General features: G+C 33.1%; 1 long non-coding RNA gene across 2 annotated transcripts in view; it reads right to left on the bottom strand.

Annotated features, from left to right (window-relative positions):
• LOC145283709 (uncharacterized) overlaps positions 1-25000 on the bottom strand; it is a 647798-nt gene that overhangs the window by 81228 nt on the left and 541570 nt on the right. The window contains exon 3 of one of the 2 annotated variants that reach the window (XR_013868704.1): positions 14361-16956. The exons of the other annotated variant lie outside the window; for it this stretch is intronic. This is a non-coding gene — a long non-coding RNA (uncharacterized LOC145283709). Of the gene's footprint in view, positions 1-14360; positions 16957-25000 lie in introns of those variants that run through there. 2 annotated transcript variants of the gene reach the window in all.

Consider the following 25000-nt stretch of genomic DNA (forward strand, 5'->3'; position numbering starts at 1 on the left):
ATAATTGCGCAAAAATAGACAATTAAAGAACAGATATAGTTTTAAAACGACCCCCATCAAAAGAAAATAAATTTGTATATTTTAGGTAATAATGCACATCCCATAATATTTAAAAAAAAAAAAAAATTTACGTTTATTGTTTTAAAAAAATTAAATTGATTTTTCAAAGTTTTCGTTTTCTACCTAGCTTTGTAAGTTTTTGGTATTTAAACTTATTTTAAAAAGTTCATTTAGTTAAAAAGAAATAACAAGTAATGTCGCACTCAACATTACTTAGTAAATAATTTTTAACAAAAAATGTCCGAAAATTAAAGAAAATACTGAGGTATAGTTTTAAAACGAGCCTCCCCAACCTCCAAAAGAAAATAAATTTGTATATTTTTAAGTACTACAGTACTGCACAAGTGCCCCCGAAATGACTTTTAACGATACCCTCCCCTCCCCATGCTTTCGAAATAATAGCGTTATTATTTCCGCACGGTACCAAAATTACATACTACCGTGTTTTCTTTTTTGTTGTTTTGTAATAACCCAAGAATTATTTAAACTGAATTAATTCTTCTAAATAAAATAATTGCTTTCTTTGATAATACGTGTTTTCTTTCTTTATTGTTGTTTCGTAATGGCACAAAAAGGGTTAAAACTATAGTATTTTTTAAATAAATATTTGACTTCGTTTTTCGTATCTTGACTCCGGGATCAAGTTTATTTATTTTAAGCAAGAGTTAAAAATATATATTTTTTTTAATATTATGGAGGTACATAGTCTCTTTTAAATACAATATCTCCTTCAAGAACGGTAATAAAATGCGTTTTCAATCGATATTTATTCAATAAGGGAGCAGTTTTCCTACCTAGCAAAAAGGGGGGATTTTTTCGGTAACGAGTTTTCTGGGTACGAGTTTTCCGGGTACGGGTTTTCTGGGGACGAGTTTTCCCGGGACGAGTTTTCCGGGCAGCTAAAAATATAGTTACCTTTAATTTCAGTAAGAAACTGAAACGCAATGTAACTATCTGACACCTTAAGTATCCCCTACGCCTTACGGCTTCTTCTCTTTCCCCTTTTTCTCTTTGTCCGCCCTTTTCTTCTTTCTTTCTTCTATCTCCTTTTTCTTCTTATTATTAAGTTTTGCCACACCGCCATCTATTTTTAGGTCTAAAATTTCACTTGGTATCACTTCCTCCATGCTAAGTTAGCGTTTTAATAATTTATTTTTTATAAATAAAAAAATCTATTTCACATCTTCATTTAAGGACATAATGCTCTGAATATCAGATATTTATTTCTCTCGCCTGATGAGGAGCAGTAGTTTTTTTAATATACAAATTTTCTCCAAAACATTTGCATGTATGTAATACTTGTCTATATAAATAAAAACAATATATTTAGCTCTCTTATACTGAGCACTCTTAATAACTATATATATATATACATATATATATATATATATATATATCGTAATCAAGACCCTTCAGTGTGGCTATATATAACTGTAACACCGTGGCTATATGAAAATGAGTCTAAAAACATTTTTATTGTTCATTTAAGGAACATCGTAAGCCTCAATAGAATTTTCAGCGAAAGGAATAGATTTTATATTTATCATTTTTAGTTAGCTGTGCTTATGTATTGATATATTTTCTTTGTACAAGAGTTACTCTAAAACTCTTTAATGATCATTAGGAAGTTTGGAAAGTATCTGCTTGACGCAGTTTTATAAACGCTATATGTAGCTTAATTTTATAATATAATCCAAAAGTCTGGATTTTTATGTGTCAGTCACAAACAAGCACCATGGCGTTGTTTTTAGAAAACTTTTCAAACTCAAAGACTAAGACTGGAACGATACATGTTTTATTTGGATTCTAGCTGATGGCACCCAAGGCATATTCTTTAAACTTTGGAAATCACTATTATATATTGGGGCAATATAATAATCAATAGTGTATTTGGCTCTATAATAATAAATACGAAATCTGCATGGTTTAAAATATATTCAAGCGTATTTCACGACTGGATCTACTAAATATTTGGTACACAATAAAAATCAATAAAAATTGGCTTTTTAATAATAAATATAAAATCTACATGCATTAAAATATCATATTTTAGCGTATTTTACGACTGAAGTTCTTTCTAGTGTATTAGGGTTTCCTAAAATAACGTAAACACTTGCAAAATATTTAAATTTTACTCACCAAATAATAAAAGAAAATTCAACCATCCAAATAATAATCATCTTAAGACTGTCTTAAATCGATCTGTAAGCTTTCAGATCTGGCTAATGTATCATTCAGCGGGCTTCGAATCAAAGAATTCTTGACATGCTTCCTTGGCTTCAACAAACAAGTTGAAGCGGCAACCATTCAGCACAGCCAGGACTGCTGGCTGGATGTTGCAGAACATCAACGTCGTCCACCCTTTTAAAGTTGTCTTTGGTATTCTTGGAGCTGTGTAACGTAGCATTGCCCTGCTGCATCAAAATGTGCTCTCGTTTATCAGAGTCGGGTACATTTACTTTAACTTTTCGTAGGTCCGTACCAGTTGCTTAACAGAAAAGTTCGGCGCTGATGACCCGACCATTCGCAACCAACTCAAAACGTACGATGTTTTTAAAGTTCAACCAAACGCACAACATGACTTTCCAGCCAAATCCAAGTTGTTTTGGTACCGACGGTTTCTCTTGCCTTTTCTGAACCCAGCACTTGTCCTGGGGTTCTGGACCAGATAGACCCAATACGATTCGATGTCAAAGTTCACGTGCAAAAACGCTTGTTCAATGGATTGTTGAGCAATTGACGGCAAATTTCAACTCGTTTGTCGTCGTTTGCTTCGGTGAGTCCGTGTGGATCTTGGTCGGCTTTTTGTGAACAAAATAATTTTGATCAAGTGACGGTGAATTGTAGTTTTGGCATCTCCAAGCTAATAAGCGAATTCTCGAGCGTCCGATGAAGACGCAATGTCCAGTCCGGTTTACACGTCTCCATCACCCAACTTTAACGGCCGTCCCGAACGAGGCTTATCTTCAGGACTCATCTCGCCAGAATCAAAACGCTTGTACCTCTTTAAGATCGTCGCATATGCAATTTTTTCCTTTAACTTCAGCGAGACGAATCTTTTCTACAGCTTTCCTAGTCGAAAGACTCCGCTTCCAGCAGTAACGAATCAAAACTGGCAATTTTATAAATTGTCATCTGGAATAGAAAGATAAGATCTCTATAACAATATAAAAACAAATAAAAATTGCATCAAAAATTTATGTTTCACAAGTGTTTACGAACTTTTAGGTCAACTTAATACTATGGATAGTGAATAAATTGTCGGGAAGACTTTCAAAAAAACGTTCGATAGCTACATTATATATTTCAGTACTGCATTAATTTTAAATCCATAGTCGTTGGACACAAGTTAAATCTGGTTACCAACATTTAATTTCTTACTAAGGCTCTTTAAGCCTTAAATTATAAAAAAAAAAAAACAACAGTTCAGCTCGGGTGGAGAGAGGTTTTGAAAAAGTGATAATAGAAGAGGGATTAAAACAACAGTAGGCAGCCCGGTGGGAGAGAAGTGTTGAATTTAAGAACTTTTATTTAAAATATAGAACATGTCAAGTTGGGCTTGTACTGTAATTGCTTGAGGTATGGCCGTTTGTGAAAGAAAAGATGAAAGAAAATAATCATTTTATACCAAACACTTAGTTTAAAGTAAATTTAGTAAAAAAATAAATAAATAAATATTTGAAGTTTTATTACTTTAAGTGACTTAAGTGAAATTCAAATGTATTTTTATTTCATTTCGACGAAAAAATTATCTTTGCTTAGTGTACAATTTTTTTTTTCTATAATCAACTATAAAGTTTAAATATTTAAAAATATACTCACACACGTAAATTTTCCAATCTTATAAACTTCTTTCCAGTCAAAGAAAAGAAAATCATTAAGAAATTTACGTGTGGATTCCAATTTACAGACCACGTCATGTAAAAAAAAAAAAAAAAAAAAAAAAAGAAAGAAAACACGTAAATTTTCAAGTCTTTTAAATTTCTGTTCAATTAATGAAAAAAAAAAATTACGAAATTTACGTGCGGTGTTTGAACATACAGACAACGTCATGCAAAAGAAATATTAAAAAAACAAAAAAAACAATATCAACTTACTACAGAAGAATTTTCACGGCCTGTTGTTCTATCATTGTTGCTAAGCGATGACATGGAAAAATGGCTTTACTGATGATAGATAGATTAAAGTAACCGTTTCGATTATCGGTAATTGTCGGGGGTATTCTGAGAAAAAAGAAATTAACTAAGATCACTCCCAGACTTTTAAACTAAAGTTCTGTAAATTTTAAAGAAAACCTGTTCAGCTGTTTCGGAGTCTATACTGAACGAACTCACACACACACAAACACAATTGCATTTATATAATTGTAGAGTATAGATAGATAGATAGATAGATAGATAGATAGATAGATGGATGGATGGATGGATGGATGGATAGATACATACATACATACATACATACATACATATGTTGATAGATAGATAGATAGATAGATAGATAGATAGAGATGAGGATTGAGATTATGTATTACGTGGAATAATTTTCCCGGTGAATTAATTCGCTAAAAGAATATAAAAAATAATAATGATAATATCGTTCATCGAATTTCGTCTGTGTTTGTTTACAACATCATGTCAGCCGATATTTGGGTTTGACGATGAATGCTCTAGAAAAGTCACTTCTTATTAATATTTAGGTTTAAAACATGCAAATGAAGAAATGATACTCATTAGAAGAGAAACAATAAGAAACGGTTATATTTAATTTTCAAAAGAAATCAGTGATCTATATTTAGAGAATAAGAAAGAGACGTGTCTTTGTCATTTATTTACTTTTACGCAGATTGTTCAAAAAGTAATACCTCCTATTTTTATTCCGCACGAATGAATTAGAGGTATAGCAAATGGCATTGTTATGATGACCAAGCTTATGCATTCACATCTTTGTTGCAGATATTAATAATGTGAAACTCTTAAAAAGCTATTCTTGTCAGGGGCGTGCGTCAGAAGCGAGGATACGACATTGCATTTCTCTGTACATAAAAATTTGAACCGATCAAAAATATCAGCGCTTCTTAAACGCTTACAAGCTGATGCAGTTTATGTCAGCACAGTTAGGAGATGGGTTCCTCGATTTAAGAATGGCGACGGAGACGGGAGTGACAAAGCGCGCACGGAGCACCCATGCACAGCCATCAGTCCAGATCACACTGTGTGCCTCAAATAAAACATTCCCGCTGATCGACAGAGGATTGTAATAAAAATACAAATCGATTTGAACATTAGTGTCAGTGCGCTAGAAACGATGCTGTCATCTCTAGACTTCAGCAAAATGTGTGGTAGCTTCGTTTCACGAATGTTCACATAAGACCAAAAGGACTACCGACGGCATGTTTGTCAGGAATTGTTGAATCAGTACGAAGACGAAGGGGTGGCAAGACGTGATGTCGCCTCTACGATGCGGAGTCCAAACAGCAGTCGATGTAATGGCACCAGTTACGCTTCCCAGCAAAGAAGTTCAAGACGCAGATATCTTCAGACAAAGTGATGTGCATTGTTTTCTTGGACAAAAAAAAATGGTCATCCTCATTAATTTCTTGATACCAAGATTAACGGTAAACTCTGAGCGTTATATTGCAACGTTGATAGGGCTGAAGGCTCAGGAATGCCCGTGTAAAGCTAAGCCCCACACAAGTTTGAAGACCACGAAATATATGACGAAGTTCGATTGAACGATGCGGTCTCACACGCCTAACCTGGTTCCTACTTATTCGGACTTCTTTCATTGCGTCTGGAAAATTGCCCCAACAACAACGCACTAATCTCAGCTGAGAAAAGATAGACCACTTCACTTTTCCTCAAGGCATATGTCGGACTTTTAATAACTTCTACGTTGAATTTGAAAACGATAGACCCGACAGAATTTGAACGCGTTTCAACCCGTATTTATTTGTTTCTCTACGAAACCAAATATAATACAAGGGCGTTTGTAATGTATAGGAAAAACAGATTCCAAAATGAGGTACTTTGGAAGTAGGCAATCAGGAAGATTGCCTTACTATAGAAACGTTTCCCCTACATTGACTAAGGACAAATAAACCTGAGTGTAGCATTACAACAGATACTACACTATGATCTTAGCCCGTATTGTATTGGTAGATAAAAATAGAAGCAAACGAATAATTAATGAGCAAAAAAATACGAATATGAAAGGAGACAAAATTACATATTAGTTGGGTGATTTTATGGTAGTTATTTTATCTAACGTTGACTCTATTTCTTGGTCACTTACGTGTTATCGCCAACGTTAAAAATAACTTTAACAGACAGTGTTTGCTTATTAACAAGGGACAAAAAGACAAATATTAGCAAAGTAAATATCTAGTTGACACGGATAGATATCTCCATTTCATACCATGAAAGTAATCAGATTTAAATTGAAAATAACAAAATTATACAAATATGATTCTGGTAATTGTCGTATTTACATCTAACACTATCATTCGAGGTTACTTCGTCAATAAAAAAAAAGTTTTTACAATATATATATATATATATATATATATATATATATATATATATATATATATTGTAAAAACTTTTTTATTGACGAAGTAACCTCGAATGATATATATATATATATATATATATATATATATATATATATATATATACGTATATATATATATGCATATATAAAACATATATATACAAAAAAAAGTAACTGTGCATGTACATATGAATATGAATAATGTTTTAATGGGTATATATATATATATATATATATATATATATATATATATATATATATATATATATATATATATATGGATATAATAATCCAACCTTTCCACACGCACATTTATAGTTTCTGTCCAGAGTGGGAAGGACTTTTGGAGGTTTTTTTTTCATTTTTCACTCGCATGTGGTCTGTAATTGTATTCTTCTATATTTTTCCTACGAAATCCTGATGGTGTCCCCTGAAATAGGGACGAAACGTTGATTACTATTTTATTAATTCTCGGTTTTCCTTCTCAAATAACATAACGTCAACCATCGCTTGTATTTTAATTTTATTTTTACTCATATATATATATATATATATATATATATATATATATATATATATATGTGTGTGTGTGTGTGTGCGCGTGTGTGTGTGTGTGTGCATACACAGACATATATATATGTATGTATGTATATATACATATATATATATATATATATATATATATATATATATATATATATTAGCTTACCGCCCGATGTGGCCCGGTTGTTCAATACGCTTACACATGATATTTTAATTCATGCTAATTGCGTATATATTATTATATAATCATTATTATTTTGATTATTACATATTAAAGCAATAATTTGCCCGTTGGACTAATTCGCATTTCGTTTTTTTCGAATGATCATAATAATATCGTCCATTAAATCCGTCTGTGTTTATTTACAATAGATATTTGGCCTTGACGATCTTAAACATTCTTCTGTTACAGATAATAAAAGAAGATTCTATAGAGAGAAATATTTTCAGTTACACCTGCCAGTGTAACGTAAAATATTCCCTTGTAAAAATCCGTCTTTTCTTACCTATAAGGATAAAACCACTTTTAAGATCGGATTTTTTCGCTATCATCGAATTAATTTCTCTACAAACCACATCTAAGAACACTGCCAGACATATAAATTATTTTTGTGTGCGATCTGTAATTTTGGAACCTATGATAGAAAAACTCATACATGCCCACACACAAAATTACTTTCATACAACAGTAGATATAGAGATAGAGATAAATCAGAAAAAATGAGAAAATTATGTACGCAGATCTGTATTCAAGCTAAGATGATCCTTAATAGTTATTCATTGTTGATGGATACGTTTCATAGATAAGTTGTGAATTTGTGATATTTATTTTCTGTTAAATGTTAATATTGTTTATAGTGATTTCAATTGATAATATTATTTATATTTATTTCAGTTTTAAATTTATATTATTTATTTGATTGTGTTTTATAAAATGTATAATAGTTTTTACTGACCCAAGAATCATTTTAACTCGCAAGCTAATTTGAAATATAGCATAAAAGATCCGACAATTTTATTCTCCGCTCCCCACTCTACATGCTGTATTCCTTTAAAAGGATATACTAGTCCAAGTGCCGAACGATGGCACGTTACAACGTGTTTGTATTTTTCATTTTGTTGAACGCAGAGCTCTATCAAGCAATTTTTTTTTTTTTTTTTTTACATTTTCACCCAAAACAAGGCAAATTGCCACTTTGGTGTAGGGGGCTACTATCAGGGGCAACAACTACTGGGGTACTATGTAGGGATTTGGGCAGCAAGGTGTCGGTTCACGTTACACTTGAACTTCTGCACGTCAGTACAGTTGGGGAAGCAGGGACCTGGAATGGAATTCCAGAGTCTTGCGGTTCTGGGGAAGAAACAATTGGAGTAAAAAGATCTTTTACATCTAGGGATCTCTACAGTGTGGGGGTGGGATTTAGCAGCCTGTCGGGTTTGTCGAGGGTGCTCACGTCGTGGGGGCACAAGTGATTGCAGTTCGTCAGAGCATTCACCACTAAAATACTTGTAGAAAAGGCAGAGAGATGCAACATTTCGTCGATGGGACAGAGGCTGAAGCTTAGATGCCAGTTCAGGGCCTATCAGGTTTGCGACTCTCTTTTGAACCTTGTCAAGGAGCGAGAGACTAGTAGTAGATGCACCAGACCAGATGTGGCAGCAATACTCCATACATGGGCGAATGGTGGCCTTATAGAGGTACAGGATACTTTCGGGTGTTAGTAGTTTTCTAGCACGGTAGAGAGAGCCTACCTTTCTTGCAGCGGCCCTGGCAATGCCTTCAATGTAATTGTTCCAACTCATGTTTCCTGTGAACGTTAGGCCAAGGAGTTTGAAAGATGGACTCTCAGATAAAGAGTCGTTGGCCATTGCTATGGGTGGTAGAGAGGGTTTCTTGTAATTATTGAATGAAACTAGTTTAGTCTTGGCAGCATTGAACGCGACCAACTACTTTTGTCCCCATTCCACTACAGATTGGAGGTCTTCCTCTAGTGTTTCTGCCATTTCTTTAGAAATGTGTTCATTCGTCCTCCTGTCGTGTCTGCCATAGAGCGTAATGTCATCAGCATATATACCATCTCAGAGGCAATGTTGTCGGGGAGGTCATTTATGAATATCAGGAACTATAGAGGTCCAAGGATAGAACCCTGTGGCACCCCCGCATTTATATCATATTGTTTAGATGTACGACCGTCGAGGACTACCTGGATTTTTCTCTTATCTAAGAAGGATTTAATTATGTTAAGTATTCTACTAGTGATACCGTATGATCTGATTTTACTGAGGAGGCCCTCATGCCATACCCTGTCAAAAGCCTTAGATATATCTAGAGCTACCGCTCTGCCCTCCCCCGCTTTGTCCAGTGAATGGTATATACGTTCAGAGATCACAGTGAGGATGTCTGCTGTGGAACGGGCTTGTCTAAATCCATATTGTTTGCCAGTCAGTAGTTTAGCATCTGTAAGATGATGGACTAGAGCATGGTTAATTATGGTCTCAAATATTTTGGCAAAAAGTGGGAGGAGGCTAATGGGGCGATAATTTGATGGGTCTGTCCTTTCGCCAGAATTCTTGAATACTGGTACAACAGAAGCAGTTTTCCAACAGCCCGGAAAGCAAGCTTCATTAAGGCATTTGTTGTAGAGTTTGGAGAGAACTGGAGCTACTTCGGCTGAGCACTTTTTTAATAGCACAGCTGGGATAAGATCGGGTCCACATGCTTTTGAGGTGTCAAGGTTTTTTATGATAGCATACACCTGAGCAGGGGTGGTTTTCAGATTGTCTAGTGTGGCGTCTGTCCGCATAGGAAAGTCAGGTAGGGGGTGGTTGAGTTTGAGGCAAACCGACTGGCAAGCATGTTAGCCTTGTCGGTTGCTGAGTAGACAACCTCGTGATTGTTGGTTAGTGGGGGAATTGTTGATTTCCCATTATTTACTACACTGTTGTAGATTTTCCAGAAGTCTCGAGTTCCTAGTTTTTGTGCTTCGATGCGCTTTTTAGTGGTTTCCGTAAATTCTCTATTAGCTGTCGCTATTTCTTTCTTAATGTTATTTCTAGCTTCTATATACTTCAGTCTGTTTGAACTGGACTTATGTCGGTTAAACCTACGGTATGCATGCTGCTTTTTAGCAATGGCAGTTGCACAAGTCGACGTAAACCATTGGGGAGAGTGGGGCTTACTATAAAATTTCCGCATGGGAACATGCGCTTCGATTGCAGTTTTGAACCAGTCAGTGGTCTCGTTTGCATATTGTTCAGCAGGGAGAGAGAAAATATTTTTCCATGGAGCATCTCTAATTAGTTCCCTGATGGCTTCCCAGTCAGCCTTATTATAATATCTCGTTGTTTTGAGCACTGGCTCTTCAGTTTTGGGTCTAGAGTTTAGGGCGATTTCAACCATTATCACTGCATGATCATCGTTCCCGAGTGGGCTGTGGGCCTTCGTTATGCAGTCATCGGGAACTGTGGTCAAAAACAGATCTAGAAGTGATGCGTGTTGTTCTTCCTGGTCAGGGAAACGGGTTGGAAACGTAACGATTTGTGATAGGGAGTGAGATATAGCGAAGCTATGGGTTGTGCTGCCCGCTGCATCTGTGTGAGTAGAGAATCCAAGCCAGTTTTTGTGGTGGACATTAAAGTCACCAAACACATGTATTTGTGCGCTAGTGTCGATGGACAGTGCCGTGTCTATGCTGTCAGATACTTTGTTTATTATGGAGCAGTCCTGAGTCGAGGGAGAGCGGTAGAGAAAATAATAGTTGCTAATATTGTGTTGCATGTTTAGTCTAAAGCACATAAAGGCTTGATCATCTGTTTTTAGGTTTGTTTCTCTAGTCAAGGGAAGGGTATTACGAATGTAAACTCCAAGTCCGTGCATATGTCTGTCAGAGTCCTTACGGCAGAGTGGGAGATATCCAGGCATGTTAAAGTGGTTAGAGGGAATGGAGGAGTGTAGGTTAGTCTCACTTAGTGCTAAGATATCCGGGGTATTTGTTAAGAGAAATGCTTCAACATCAGCTAAGTTAGTTCTAAGCCCACGGATATTTGTGAATGAGAGCCTTAAGGGAGGAGGCAAGTTGAATTTGTTTGTCCCTAATCCTGGTTTAAGCTTATTTTTAGATTGTACTGTCGTCATATTTTTTTTAAGAGTTTCGGTAAGGGGGAGCTAAACAAGAGGTTATGCGGAGCTTCAGACATGCATCACAAGTAGACCATCAGCTGACCTTTCTCCAATTAGGATTGTGGCCTCAGGAAAGCCCACCGGGTATGAGTGCAGGGTCCCTTTCCATACGCGTCATGGCACTGCAAACAACCGGATATTATTCAACTGTTGATGGAGCAGCCGCTTTAAGCGCTACCAAAGAGTTAGGGCTCCTGTACTACCAGTCGGGAACAGCAGCCAGGAACTGTTAATCCGGTACCCTCAACCCTTTAGAAGAAGGTCAACCCAATCTAATCGCTCAGGCATATCTTATACTCAAGCACTCCCAAATATTCAGTTTTAGGGGTGGGGCGTGCTAGGAATGGGGAAGAACGGCGTTCATTGCCCTAGCCAGGAAACAAGATCTACCGCGGGGTGTTTCTGTCGAATCACTGAGATAGTGTCTCTGCGCTTGACTAATAGGCAAAGAAGGAGTATGGAAGCCGGGCGATAGACATAGCCTATCTACTCCTTAAGCAATTTAGGTTTGCAAACCGGTGAATTTGTTTGAGTCACCAGCTCTAGGAAGGTTGTCATCCAAGACTGAAGAGGCCTCTCTCCCCTTTGGTTTAGTTTCAGAGTTTTCCTTCTCCTAGACGGATGATCTGGGAAGACCTACTGGGTCCGTCAGCCCTGAGAGGTTTTTCTCCGCGCCTAGGTTCTAATCCAGGTATTTCTGCGACCCCGCGTGGTTAGTGCTACTGGGTTAGTTTGTGGGGGATTATATCTCTACTGATTAGTTACACTCCTCAAAGTGATTTAGGGACATGCTATTTACTTGTTAATGGATAAAGGGGGTGGGTGAAGTTCATGCAGTGTAAGCGTCTATGATTGTAAGAGGGCTTGTTAGGGAGGAGATAATGTGATTTTAGCCTTACCCTTTTTTTATTTTATTTATGTTAGCTTAGGTCTAGGATAATGTTACAGTATGAGTAGGTATTAAGAATTGGGCTACAAGTTGTGCCCGAGCTATTTTAGATGATAGGAGGGTTAGGATGTAAGTGCAATATAGCATGGATAAGACAGCAAGTTTTGAGTCATGCGTAATTACGGTCCTTAATAGTTCTTCATTGAAGATTGATGCTTTTAACAGATAAGTTGCGAATTTGTGATACCTTTATTAGATGCAGATGTTAATATTAATTGTATTGATTCCAGTTTTTTATTTATGTTTTTCATTTGATTGTGTTTTATTAAATGTATAATCAATTTCCTGGTCCAATATTATACTCATTTTATCTCGCAAGCTGTTTTAAAATAAGGGATTAAAATAGTTAAGACAGTTCTGTTCTCCGCCCCTCCCCTGCTCCTCGTATCATTAAAAATTACACACTAGTCCAACTGCCGAACGATGGCATGTTACAACGTTTTTTAAAATCTTTTTTGAACGCAGAGTTGTATCAAGCTAAGATTGTCCTTAATAGCTATGCATTGAGGATGAATACTTTTAGCAGACGAGTTGTGAATTTGTAATATTTTTATTTGATACAAATCTTAAAATAAATGCATTGATTTCAGTTGTTAGTTTATATTTTTTATTTGATTATGTTCTGTTAAATGCATAATACTAATGGTAACATTTATTATTGGAATTTGTTGTTGACAATTTGCGGTTTGTGATTCGCTTACTATTTTCCTAAAAGAAAAACGCATTCTCCAATTTTGAACGAATATATATCTACGCGTTCTTTCGAAAAGAAAAACAAAACAAAAAACAAACAAACAAAAATTACAAAAAAACTGTCCACGCAATTCTTTAGTAGACTTTTCAAATAGTCATACTAATAAAGCACTGCTTAGCGTCGAATATGTTACCAAAAAGTTATACAATTTCCATTTACATACAGTCAGTAATGACTAGAGGAAACAGCCGAGTTAATCTCTTCTATTCTATATAAATAAAATGAACTCATTTTTTCCCGTGGGATTTTGAGGTTAATAGGATTAAAAATCAAGATATTTCATGCAAATACATTATGCACAAACGGCAGAACAATATCTGAGGTTTGTTATAGGCTTATTAGTTCTCAAATTCCTCGATAATCTTAGATTTCTATACTTTTTCTGCTGAGAAGTCACGGCCAAAATCGGTTAGGATCAATGGAAGTGGTAAAATATTTTCTCTCTTAAAAATTCCTCCTCCCCCTGCCACCACTTAACACCGTTTGGAGATCGTTCACAAGAAGAGAACACCGGTTTGGCTTCGTAGTCCTATCATGTGAAGTTATTTAAAATCACTAAACTAAGCTGCAGTGCTCTGTGGCGTAGTGGTTAGGGTGCTGGACAATTCACATTATATTTTCACGTTCGCGCCGACCTACCATAGTGGTTTTTTTTTTTTGGTTTTTTTTCCTAAACAACTGGAATGGACTTTTCTTGGTGGCCGAACTGTTAGTGTTGCAGATGTTTTTTTTTTTTTTCACACTTTATTTTCCTACTTTTACTCATGACTCCGGGTTTGATCCTTCCTACTTACCTACCATAACATTTTTTAAAACTCCCCCCCCCGTCCCGGAAACAAACACTCGGGCAACGCCGGGTACCCCCGCTAGTATCAAATAAATTAAATATTAAAAAAAAAAATTTAAGGTAGTATTTTAATGACTGTAATAGTTGGGGATCAATTTGTAATGATAACGTTCTAAATGGAACACATATTTTCGTGTCCACGTCAGTTGTTAATGCTGCACCTAGCCTTTAAATGTTTCTATTTTCTGTTGTTAAGATGTAATCATTTTTTCCAACGTATTTTGGTAATGTGAAAGCTAAGCGTGTAATCTATGAAAAGCGCCGTAAAAATATGCGAAAACTTGAAAAGAAAAAATCTAAATGCTAGCGGCAGCATAACAAACGGGAGTGGTAAAAAATGGGTGATCAATGTGGTAGAATGTTATAATTCAAAATTAAAGCCTTAAGCGCTTATAATCGCCTGTAAAATTTACGAATAAGTAAAAAAAAAAACATTTTACGTAAATGGTAGGGGCAACATTGTTCTAGTCCACAAATCCTTTCTGTTTTTTTTTGTTTTTTTTTTATTTTGCAATCTTAAAGTTATGTGTGTTGTAAGGTTCTAAATGTGTCAAAAACCTGGCCCTAATTTGGTTGACATTCTCTACTAAATATTTGAAGCTAGATTTTTCAGAAAAAATGCCAAAATAGGCGAAATTGTAGCCAGATTTTGACAAACAAAAATCCCAAATTTGAAAAAAAAAAAGATAGTGAGTGTGTAAATATATAAAATATTTATGTATTTCACACAGCATTATCGTTATATTTTCTGTGTATGTGTAGATTGGTGATGTTTTAAACGGATGCCTTTCATATATATTTATATATTGAAGAGTCGTTTCCAAATAATCGCGTGTTTTTTATTACGATTTGTTCCGAAAAAGGAATATGTGGCAAAAGTAGGCAAAAAATAAGTTCGTTTTATTCGTTCAATAAACTTCCGTATTATTTGTTTAGACAAAATAATGAAGAAAGCACAAATTTTCGGGAGCTATCCTGTTCAATTTATTCCAGAAAATATAATAAAGAGATATATTGCGGAAGTAAAATTGTTGACAAAAAAGTTTTATTTCGTTCAGTAAATTTCCGTATATTTTCGGCATAAAAAAGAACGTATTTGGGAGCTAATATCTTCAATGGAGTTCAGAGTTTATTACACGTCATTATAGTTATATTTTGTTTGCTTGTGTAGATTTATGGTGTTTTAACTGACGCATTTAATATAAATGTATATATTGAAGAGGTTAGCTTCCGATTAATTGCAGGCTTGTTATTACGAGTTGTTCCGAAAAAAAAAAATTACAGAATTTTATTAAAAAAAATATGTTTCGGAAATAAAATAGTTGGCAAAAAAAGAAGTTTGTTTTATTTCATTCAACCGACTTTAGTATTTTTTACCTAAAAATGTAAAATCGCTAGGTTGATTATGTTAAGTAGTGGAATAGTTGAATTATTTTTTTTCTAAATGCTAGATAATATTATTTTCTTGTAGATTATATTATGTTAAATTATTTTTGATGTCAGGTTATGTTGCGAATAAGTAATTTTTTTTTCAAGTAAATGATAGGGGCAGCATTGTTTTGGTCCGCAAATCCTTTCTGTATTCTTTTTTTTATTATTTTGCAATCTTAATTGCTTTTAGCAGATAAGTTGCGAATTTGTGATACCTTTATTAGATGCAGGTGTTAATATTAATTGTATTGATTTCAGTTTTTGATTTATGTTTTTCATTTGATTGTGTTCTGTCTGTCGAAAGTTTTTAGCGGACACACAAACACATATACATACATACACACATTTTCCCTTTTATATGTAAGTTCATGCTACGTTTCTCTATTAGATTATGCTGCTAGACTTACATCAGATTATGTTAGCTTTTAAATTCTGATATTACGTAATATCATGCAAAATTCACTTTTTGTTATGGTTTAAAGTATCAAATAACCTTAGTTATTTTTTCGATTATGTCATGTTTTAAAATGTTTATTATGCTTGTTAATATTATTCTTTCTTTGTTTTATATTTTTAAATGTTTAATTATATTATCGTTTATATTAGACTATATGATGTTTGGATGCTTAATACTATCTTAAATGGTGCAATATGTTTTATTATTATGTTACTGTATATGTTGTTTTAGGAAAGACTATCAGGGTGTAACTTGTGTTGCTCGGATGTGAACAGGTAAGGGTATTGATCAACGAAGCCCTACAAAAATGTTTCAAAACCTCATAAAAAATGAAAATAGCAGTGAGTTCCTATGCGAGCGCAAAAGTAGTAAGCAGGCAGGCAAGTAGGCTCGAACCTGTAACGCTAAGAGGAAAAGCAAGTGAAAAATAGCAAACGGTTTAGTCGCCGCCGTTTAAATTAAACTTAATCACTGAAAACCGTATGATGACTTTGCGAAAATGTCGACGAAATAAAGGACGCTCCTTAAAAGTAACGGCCCCGTATACCATAATAGCATGAATGTTTTGGGCTAATTTTTGAATTTCTGTCGTCCTAGAGACCGACCTTGCAAACGATAAGAATTTTGTCAGTGCTCGTCGCATGTGCCGAAAGTATCGCGAGATATACAAACATACACATACTAATAGATATTTGAGATTTATATTATAGACTAGCGAGGGGTACCCGGCGTTGCCCGGCTGTTTTTCGGTGTGTGTGGTCGGACGGGGGTGGGGGGTGTTAATGAAAACCTAAGAATAAGCGAAGCAAAAAAAAAATCAGAAAAACGAACGCTAAAAAACCCTGCTTAGAAGGGGGGTATCTTGCGTTGTCCGAGTGTTTGTAGCTGTGCGTGGTTGTTTATGAAAACGTAAGAATAAGCGAAATAAAAAAAGAAAATATAAAAACAAAGCGGGGGGGGTAATGAAAACATCGAAAAAAAAGACAAAAAATAACGTAAGGCAAACGAACGATGTTAAATGTAAAAATCGAAAAAACAAAAACAAAAAATAAAACAAAAATGAACGTTAAAAAAACACGTGAAAAATGGCTTAAATAAGCCAGTGTCAATATTAAAATTTAAAAAAATCCGTTGGTACCTGGGAGTTTTTAGCTGTGTATCGTCGGTCGGGGGTGTTAATGAAAACCTAAGAACAAGCGTAGTAAAAAAAAAACATAAAAACGAACGTTACGTGAAAAATGGCTTAAATAACACTGGTTCAATATTAAAATTTTAAAAATCGAAAAAAAAAAAGATATCTCACACCACGATTCGAACCCAAAATGTTTAGATCATGAACCAACGCTCTAAGACACAGAGCTAACACGACGTACATGAAATTCAGTCAGTTCTTCAACTGTTTAAACTAAATCAGGTCATGACGTCATCTGACGCATGCGTAGAACCGGTCGTCATGAGAGGACGGTTTTTGTTGACCCATCCTGTAGAAAATTGTCGATTTCAGGGTGAAAAGTTAACGTTTTTGGCCAAATTTTCGATATTTTTCGGGCGAAGAATGGAGCTTCAATATGATCGCGACTTTGTTAATTTTTGTTCTGTCTGTCGAAAGTTTTTAGTGGACACACAAACACACATACATACATACAAACATACATACATACATACATACATATATTTTCGCTTTTATATTTAGAGATTATGTTGTTTAATTAAACGTTTTCTTTTATCATAGGCACTTTTATTTCTGCGTGGACCAAGTAGTTCATCATCTATATAGATATAGGATGTCGTTCGGTTTATACTTTTGGTTGTTATACTCCATGTCACTGGGGCTTAAGTGAAACCGCCAGTCAGCGCTTGTGTCAAAGATGTAAAATACTACATTGTTTTTTTATTTTTGCTGTCATTTTTCTGATCTAATAAAAATGGTATTCAGGACAGATTCGATTTTTTTTTTATCTCATTAATCTTTTGTATTTAAAGAACGATCACCCGATTTCTTCAGCGAAAAAAAAAGACGCAACAAAACGGAGGGGAATCATGTTAATCTCATTTTTGCTGGTAGTACCACACCCATTCTAAAATCCTCAATTCTTTTGTAAATTTCCCTAAGCAAAACGATTACCTTCCACTCCCCTACCACGAAAAAGTGTGGGGCAGATTTGAGATACGTTCCCTATATCACACCGGTTTAAGATAAGGATCAATTTTCTAAGCAACCGCCGGTACTGGCAATGCGTTTTAACTGATGTCAGCAGAATCTTTGCTGTCGAAGAATCGGAGACGAGTTTTTTTTTTATTGAAATATTCCACTATTTTCTTTTTATCTAGCAGTGTTTATTTTTTCACATTTCAAGCTTTGGATTTGGGGCTGACGTAAAAATGTCTTCTAAAAACCTCGTTCGGAGAGTTGAGCGAGAGCAAGCCTTCAAAAGTGGAGTAAGCGGTTACGTCAGATGTAATTCGATAACTCTTTAGTCTGATTGTTTCTTTTAATTTTAAAAATTTAGTTGAAAATAAAACAAATGATATTGATTCACTCTCAAATTTCTGAAAAATTCATAATCCAAAGTAATCGATGTCTTAAATTCTATAAAACTTTATATGACAATTTGTTACAATGTTTAATCAAGCTTACGAATTTCTATAAAACAGATTTCAAATTTACTACTGCTCCGTGTTAAAATCTCAGAAATGCCTTGAGATTAAGCTTGAAAGTTGTTATTAAAACACATTTGAAAATCGTTACTGTCATTGAAAAATTTAAACATTTTTATAAACTACAGCATGAAAATCACCTTAAAGACAAATTTGACAATTGATATTGCTCCGTGGATGAATTTTCAAATTGATCCGAGGCAAATTTTAAAATAACTATGAGGGCAAGCTTGAAAATTTCTCTGAGATAAAATTTTCAAATAGTTATATGGTCAAAATGGAAAATTTTTCTCGGATCAAATTTAAAAAAAAAAAATTATGCAGACAAATTTGAAAATTGCTAGTAAATCAAATTTAAAAAATTACTATAGTATAAAATTTGAAAAATTGTATTTAAAATTTTAAAGTTTCTATGAGAATAATTTGTACAATACTTGTATATAATTTTTTATTTTTTCTGAACACAGTTTGACATCTTTATAGCCAAATTTAGACATAAGTGTTAGGCTAACGTGAACTTGCTATAAAGAAAAAGTTAAAATGTGTTACTGAACTGAGTTTTAGTGTACAAATTGCTTGGATCAAATTTTAAACTGTAATGAGGTGATTTTTTTCAAATAGTTATGAAATCCAATTTAAAAATTGATATTTGATCAACTTTTAACACCTACTATGTGATCAAATTTGAACATTTCTTTGGGGTTAAATTTGAAAATCTATATGAGGTCAAGGTCTAACGTTTTTCTAAGATTAAATATTATAATAATTTTAACATCCAATTTTAAAATTGCTCTTGAGTAAAATTTGAAAATGACTATGCAGTCAGATTTTAACATTTTTATTAGTACAAATTTATAAGAATTGCTATGAGCTCCAATTCCTTTTTACATTTTAGGAAAAAAACATTACATTGCGGTAAAATTAAATTCTAAAAATTAATATGGGATCAAATTAAACATTTTATGTGGATATATTTAAAATTGTTATGCAGTCGATTTTTAAAATGTTTATCAATACTAATTTTAAATTGCTGTGATAATATGTTTGAAAATTAGTATGAGATCACATTTGAAAATTACTATTAGATCAAATTCACACGTTTGGTATTAGGTCATTTTATTTAAATTACTATGATATCAAATTTCAAAAAGTGATGTGAGATCAAATGTGAACATTGTTATTACTTCCCTTTATATAATGGAAGTCGCTCCAAAAATGGCATTAAGTAACTTGATGAAACGAGTAAAACGGAATAAAATATGATTAACGTATCACATGAGATATCTATTTTACTTATTCTCGAATGTAACAGGAAAAAGGGTTGTCCCTTCCATGTAAATAAGAAGAACATTAGATAAGTCAAAATGAGATTAGGATAAGCTGAGACTCAAACCTTGTAAGCAAGGTTAAGAAATAAAATGTTAGAAATCGGAATGTTAAAAAAGCCTATTGTTAAATTCTATTATAAAATAGTTAGATATTGTTGATATTGTAAAAAGAATTGATTGTTCATTCTTTTACAAAACTGAATATAAACAAGTGCAGCTAAAAAGAATGAACAATATTAATTCAAAATACATTGTTAAAAAATAGGTTGGGTTAAAAAATAGGTTAGTTGAGAATTCTTTGTTGTCAAAAGTGTGTTAGGAAAAACGTGTGCGTAGCTATGTGAATTGGTCACGTTTGGAAACACACTTCTGACGTCATACAAAAGGGAGATTCTCAATATAGGAGCTAGAGTTAGTCAGATTAAGCAGTAGTTGATGCAAAACAGTTGAGTCTGCTAGTCAGCAGAGATCAGTAGACCCACTCAGTGGTCAGCTGCACCTTTGGAAGTGAAGGGCAGAAAGATTAAACTACGTAGAACAAATGTGAATTCCTGACGTCATCATTCGACAGGTCCAATGAAATAAAGAATCACCATCAATGATTTGTAACTGCTTGTCGTGTGTCGTCATTCAACAAATTGAAAGGTAACGTATTAATCATCTTATTATTAACATTGCGTAACTCTTCCAAGAATATGTATATCTCCTCCTCTCTATATGTGTTATAAAAAATATAAGAACTGTGCATCTATCACCTTATCACCCTCAGTATATATATATATATATATATATATATATATATATATATATATATATATGAAGTCCCAAACATCTCAGAACAGAACTGTATATGTATAAACCCCTCCCTCTCTTCCTCATCATTGTTATATATGTCCTTTATGAAACACGGAACGATAAAGAAAAAACAATTGGTATAAAGACAATTCCACAAGTCTGCGGTTTTTGAAAAGAAGCGATTAAAATTTATACAGTGAGGCTGTTTATAACGGTGAGCGTACAACGGCGAATTCATATTAAAAGAGAAGCAAAATAGCTGTTTCATATATCAAATAGCTGAACGTCCGGCATTGCCTGGTCGTAAAATACACATAAATATGATATTTAAATTAATGTAGAGTTCTAATATGTTATAAATAGAAATACTGTAGGTATTAAACGTAACGTTAAATTCTTTATAAAAGTATGAGGTAAAAAACGGAGAGAAACTGAGACATGTATATGTAAATATTGTTTTTATTCTAAACAGTTCAGACGGGCTGAGATCGAAACCAAGACATAAAGACAGTAAGTCAAGTACCATTAGACCAGTTGAGACATTTTTTACAAAATGTTTTCAAATCTTTTTATTCTTAACATGAAAAAGCTGTCATTTTTACGGCTGTGCATGCGCATTCGTGAAACAGTTGGAAACATAAAAAAATGTATAACGCCCAAGTACTAATTTTTCATTTTTGACACCTTAGCAGCACTTTTTTTCGCATACAAAAACAATGAATTATACCAAATTGCAACTCTGTAGATCAAAAATTCGTTGAGCATATGAGTTGTAAAGTATCCTCACACATGCACATTCTCATTTTTATAGATATCCTATATAGAATATGTGTATTCTATTAATGTTCTAAGCTTAACCAATTTGAATATTGCTTTGCCAAGGAACATCTTATTAATTAAGCATTCGTAAACATTTTTCTCATTTTCATGATTGCTTTCATTACATTATTAGACAAAGTTATATCTAAGCTGTTTATATTGTTAATAGAAAAGAAACATTTTACAGAAAAACAAGTCACCAGCCTTACAGTTCAATTAACTGGCAGGGATATCGTGTTTTTCATAACACTAATAAGAAATATCTTACCAAACACTAACAATAGCAAAAAACGTAAGGATAATTACCAAAAAATATAGGGATAATTAATATCATCTATATTTCAGGCATGTGGTGACTGAATGATTGGCTTGTATATATATATATATATATATATATATATATATATATATATATATATATATATATATATGTATATATATACATAGATATATATATATATATTGAGTAAAACGATTCATAATTTTGAATAAAAATCAGTTTCAAAAGGAACACAAGAAAAATAAATGAATTGTACGATCGTTTTGGAAACGATGTTTTCATTGCAATAGACAATATGTTTTGAACAATAATTTGATAAAAGATTTTCTTTAAACAAAGTCTCCTCATCAGCAAAAACATGAAGGGGGATTTAAGACATCAAAATAAAACTAGTACTTTTGTAATATATTCCTAGGAAAAAATTATAAAAAAAAACGAAATAAAGAAAAATAGAAGTTAATAATTTTTATGCTGATAAACAAAATAAAAGTAAAAGAAGGTAGAAACATGAGGTTAAGAGGGAAATAGTTTTCATATTTCTAATATATATATATATATATATATATATATATATATATATATATATATATATATATATATATATATATATATACACTAGCAAAAGTACCCGTCGTTGACTGGGTTCAAAAACAGCCAACAGAAAATGGACTCTGATTTATGAAAGTATGATAGGTTATAAAAAGGAAGGGTTGTAAAGAAATAGCTTTGAATTTGGGGGTATCCAAACCAAAGAAAAATATGATGAAAGTAAAAATAAAATAGATAAACCCCATAATTTATTATGCCATACCTGTTCATACTGAAACACTTATCACAATATTCTGTGGATCTATATTAAAAAAAGAACCTTGCTAAACTTTGTGACATATTTCCATTCTATGGAGGCTACGCGCGAACGCAGACCCCAAAATTTTATTATACCATCCCTATTTAAGTCAAAACATACTTATCAAACTATTATTATGTACATCTATATGAAAAACACTTGTAAACGCTTTTAAAAATTTTTTAATATTTTATTTCCATACTTTGTTGACCAGGCTCGAACACAGACCCCACAATTTTTATGAACCTACGTTCTGCAAAATCAAACATACCAATCCTTGTGTCTCGATACATCTTCTATCATTATATATAATCAGTTTTTTAAAATAATCAACCATATAGGAGCCTATTCGTGACCAGACACACACACAGACATTCAGTTTTATATTATAGATAATATATAATGATAGAAGATGTATCGAGGATCAGGAATGGATATGTTTGATCTGGCAGAACGGTGGTTAATAAAAATTGTGGAGTCAGCGTTCGCACCTGGCCCCCAAAGTATGGAAATAAAAAATGAAAACAAAAACGTTTACAAGGGTTTTATATAAGAATACTTTGATAAGTATGTTTTAACTTAAATAGGGATGGTATAATAAAATTGTGTGGTCTGCGTTCGCGCCTGTACTTCATGGAAATATGGCACAAACTTTAACAAATACTTTTCATATATATTTACGTAAGTATACTTTGATAATTATGTTTCAGTTTGAAAAAATATGGTATGATAAAATTGTGGTGTGTTTGTTCGCGCCTGATCTCCATAGAATGTAAATATGTCACAATGTTTAACAAGGTTTTTTTTTAAAAGGGGTGAAGGTCCACAATAATACCTTAACTTTAATCTTTATTCACGTAAGATTTTATTTATTTTTTTGAGTTGCATCATATTGTGTCGAATAAATTAATCTCATAAATTCACGTTCTAATTAAAGTGAACCCCCTCCAAAGTCGGAACTTTGGACAATTCTCGACAGAAATTTTGCATAACTTTGTTTTTCCTTCTCCACTTGTACGTGGAACTCTTTCGAAAATATATAAATAGATAAATAATAAAAAATAAGAACCTTACTTGTTATCGTGCCAAAAGAAGCAAAAATCCTGCTCACGTGATTAGGTGTCTTTTTAAAAACATTTACATAACCTTTTTATTTTTATTTATATATCTGTTTAAGCTTTTTTTGTCAGTATACTACAAGGAATTTAATTGATTACAACCCTTTCTGCGTGTTTTACATTACAATAGTACAACCTGAATCCGACGGGGCAATACTACACCGTTCAATACTGTAAAACTAAAACGGAGCTGTTCTTGAAAAGGGCGCCATTTTCTTCGTATTCATATTTATATCGATTCTTTGCTTTAAAAAACTATAGTGATTAACTGTTTACTTTTTAATATCAAATTTTGCTGTAAGTAAAACTTCATTATTTTTCAAATAATAAAATTGTTTCTTTGTTTTTCGATATTTCGTCGATATTATTTAGTAAGAGTGTTTTGCAGAAAAGAAAACAAACGACTACCCGAAGAAATTAATATACAAGAAATGAATGTTACCATAGTCAATAAAAGTTCAGTTCATGTTTTTTTTTTGTTTTGAAATAGTTTTTAATGCTCTTTACTTGAAATAATTTCAGCGAACCGAAAATAAAACGAAATTTGATGCGATAACTACTTAAATTAATTTTTATATAAACTACACATGCCATAATCTAATATTCCTCAAGCACAAAATAACGGAAAACATTAAAATATGTTTATAAATATTCCTTACGTTGACGGAACTCTCTTCAATTGTTAACAGAATGTTCAGGTGCCCCTCCTTCAAATTGAAAACGGGGATCTCTATTTGAAAGTCGCTGCCATTTAGATTTTCTTTAAACCGGTTCGTGAATTAAAAAAAGATTTTTTACAAACTACTTAAAAATACAAACCAATGAACGTTTCTACCATAAAGGTAACTTTTATTGACTATGGTAACATTTATTTCTTGTATATTTATATTATTATATATATAATATTTTCTCTTAGTAAGGAAACATCATTTTGTCGGTCATTCTTGGCTACGAATGGAAGCAAAGTTGATATAAAAAATATATATTTTCGCGAAAATTATTTTTACTTTCATCATATTTGGCTTCGGGTAAAATTTTTGAGTATCAAAACCTATCTCTTTATAACCCCCTCCTTTTTATAACCTATCATATTTTCATCAATCACGGTCCATTTTCTTTAGGCTGTTTTTAATTTTAAACTCGGTCAACGACGGGTACTTCTGCTAGTATATATATATATATATATATATATATATATATATATATATATATATATATATTTACCTTTTCCGATCGCCTTTAAAGCTTGTCATTATTTCAGTCCATCGATTCTTATGCATGCTGTAAAATGTTGTCTCCGAATGGTTGAAATAATTATGTATATTACTTTAAAGGAAACGCTGATAAATATATTGTTGCCAGTTTATTATTGTTGGGGCGCTATA

This window comes from Euprymna scolopes, chromosome 8, assembly GCF_053919585.1.
Source record: "Euprymna scolopes isolate OS-2025 chromosome 8, ASM5391958v1, whole genome shotgun sequence".
Taxonomy (NCBI): domain Eukaryota; kingdom Metazoa; phylum Mollusca; class Cephalopoda; order Sepiida; family Sepiolidae; genus Euprymna; species Euprymna scolopes.